Source organism: Lolium perenne, chromosome 7, assembly GCF_019359855.2.
Source record: "Lolium perenne isolate Kyuss_39 chromosome 7, Kyuss_2.0, whole genome shotgun sequence".
Taxonomy (NCBI): Eukaryota; Viridiplantae; Streptophyta; class Magnoliopsida; order Poales; family Poaceae; genus Lolium; species Lolium perenne.
The window spans coordinates 72,226,659-72,230,059 of NC_067250.2; positions in this window are offsets into that span (position 1 = coordinate 72,226,659).

Below are 3,401 nucleotides of genomic sequence, written 5' to 3' on the forward strand. Positions count from 1 at the left end.
TCTACAGCCGCAATGAATCTGATCATACTATTCATATTCGACATGTTTTGCAAGTGTTGCGTGATAATAAACTCTATGGTAATCTTGAGAAGTGCACATTTTGCAAAGATAAGGTAATATTTCTGGGTTATGTTGTCTCTAAGCATGGAGTAGAAGTAGATGTGTCTAAAATTGAAGCTATTCAAAATTGTCCTACTCCCATGAATGTGAGTCAAGTTAGAAGCTTTCATGGTCTTGCTGGGTTTTATAGAAGATTCGTGCCCAATTTTAGTACTATTGCTGCACCTTTGAATGAATTGACTAAAAAGGGTGTTGTTTTTAAGTGGGGTGCAACCCAAGATCATGCTTTTGATGAACTTAAGAGATTCTTAACTTCTGCACCGTTGCTTGCACTTCCTGATTTCAATAAGTAATTTGAGATTGAATGTGATGCTAGTGGTATTGGAATTGGTGGTGTGTTGATGCAAGAGGGTCGCCCAATTGCATATTTTTCTGAGAAACTGTCTGGTGCTAAGTTGAACTATCCTATCTATGATAAATAATTGTATGCTTTAATTAGAGTTCTTGAGGTTTGGCAACATTATCTGTGGCCAAAAGAATTTATCATACATTCTGATCATGAAGCTTTAAAATACCTGAAAGCTCAGTCTACTTTGCATAAGCGTCTTGCTAAGTGGGTTGAGTTCATTGAGTCTTTTCCTTACATTATTAAGCATAAGAAGGGAAAAGATAATATTGTTGTTGATGCTCTATCTAGGAAGAATATGCTATTAACTCAACTTGATGTTAAAATTCCTGGATTAGAAGTACTATGTGATTTGTATGCCACTGATCATGATTTTGCTGAACCATATCGCTTGTGTGTACTTGGTACAACATGGGAAAATATCATATACATGATAGGTTCTGGTTTAGAGCTAACAAACTATGTGTTCCAGAATCGTCTGTGCGTTTGCTCTTATTGCAGGAATCACATGCTGGAAGTTTGATGGGTCACTTTGGGCGTGAGAAGACGCTACGCATGCTCGCTGATCACTTTTATTGGCCAAAGATGAGGCAGGACGTAGAGAGGTATGTGAAGAGGTGTATTACTTGCAACAAGTCCAAGTCCAAGCTAAAGCCTCACGATTTGTATACTCCTTTACCGGCACCTACTACACCTTGGGAGGATATTAGTATGGATTTTGTGTTGGGTTTGCCGCGTACTAAAAGAGGCCATGATTCTATATTTGTGGTAGTGGACAGATTTTCTAAAATGTCACACTTTATTGCCTGCCACAAGAGCGACGATGCGTCGCATGTTGCTAACCTGTTTTTCAGGGAGATTGTTCGACTACATGGAGTTTCGAAGACTATTGTTTCTGATCGTGACGTGAAGTTTATGAGCTACTTCTGGAAGACGCTGTGGGGAAAGCTGGGGACAAAGCTGTTGTTCAGTACTACGTGTCACCCCCAAACTGATGGTCAAACTGAAGTGGTGAATAGAACATTGTCACAACTGTTGAGATCCATGATCAAGAAGAACCTGAAGGAGTGGGAAGAGTGTTTGCCACATGTGGAGTTTGCTTACAACAGGACGGTACACTCTACCACGGAGCTATGTACTTTTGAGGTGGTGTATGGTTTCAAACCCATTACCCCACTTGACTTGTTGCCTTTGCCCATACATGAGAGAGTTAATATGGAGGCATCTAAGAGGGCAGATTTTGTGCGAAAGATCCATGTGAAGAATAAAGAGTTAATGGAGAAGAAAGGCAAGAGCAATGCTGCAAGGATGAACAAGAAGCGCAAAGAAATGTTGTTCAAGCCTGGTGATATGGTCTGGGTATATTTTCGCAAGGATAGGTTCCCGAAGCTACGGAAGTCCAAGTTGAAGCCTCGTGGTGCTGGTCCTTACAAAGTGCTTGCCAAAATCAATGATAACGCATACTCAATAGATCTTCCAGTTGATGAGTTTGGTGTCAGTAATTCTTTCAATGTTGCTGATTTGACACCATATGACGGAGAAGACCTTGGAGCGTCGAGGTCGACGCCTTTTGAAGGGGGGGGGGGAGATGACGAGGACATCCCTACCTCACTACTACCTCCGTCATTGCAAGTTGAAGATGATCCTCCTGTGAAGCTCAAGTCCAATGAAGTTAGGATTGGACCAATGACACGAGCTCGTGCGAAGCTACTTAAGCAACAGGTGAACTTATTCCTAAACGATACTTTGATTGATGAGAACTTTATACTACCTAAGTGCTATTACTTATGTATGATCAGGTATGAGGAGGGAGCAAGCATCGCACGAGGAGGAGAGGAGCAGCTGGACCAGAAGATGGACGTGAAGCTGGACATGGAGCTGGACATGAAGACATCCCATGGACGCGCGAGGGAGGAGCGGGAGGCATGCACGAGAGGGGAAGCTGAAGTTCAGGCCGGTGCCAGATCCGGTCCGACCGGCCGTGCCGCCGGACCATCCGGTCCCAGGCCCGGTCCGACCGGATCCTGCGCCGGGTTCGTCCGGTTTCAACCGGCCGCGGCGCTTGTGCCAACCGGGCACCATCCAGTAAGCCCGGGAGCCTCGCCCGGTCAACACCCGGCGCCAGGCCCGGTTTGAACCGGACCGGCCGGTCCCAGACCCGGTCGACCGGCCTCCAGACCGGCCGACTCCGAGTCCGTCTCGACCAGATCTATTCTGGGTCGGTTATTTTCGTACTTTTTCGACCTGAGGTCGTCCTGGACGCCTATATAAGTCCATAGGATGCCCCCAGAGTTGCTTTAGACCACGTTGAAGATAAACCCTAGTTCTTAGTTGTTTGCTTTAGCAAAACTGTTGAATCCCTACACCATATTGCTTGATATTGTGTAGATCTAAAAGTCTTGTGTGATCTGCTATTCCATTGGGAATTAGAAGGTTGCAACTTACCACTTCGTGGTCGGTGGCTACATGCGCAAGTGTGTGGAGTTGCGAATATCTTGCAGGGTTGAGAGTTGTTGCATTGGCGACAGGGACCAATCTAGAGATCTCGTTGCGTCATACAAGTTATCATCCACTACATCGTCGTGTTCCTCCGCTGCTATCACCCCGTGATCATCATCACCACCGTTGCTTACTGAGAAGATCGGGCCACCCCTTATCAAGCCTGAATAGGCATCTAGAAAAGACAATAGTTCACATCCGGCAGTAGAGTCTATGACTTGATCTATGCGTGGCAGGGGGAAGGGGTCCTGCGGGCACGCCTTGTTCAGGCTGGTGTAGTCGATACACATGCGCCATGAGCCGTTCTTCTTCAAAACCAGGACTGGGTTTGCTAACCAGTCCGGGTGCAGCACTTCCATGATGAAGCCGGCTGCGAGCAGCCGGACGATTTCTTCACCGATGGATTTTATCCTATCTTTGGCGGAGCGGCAGAGGG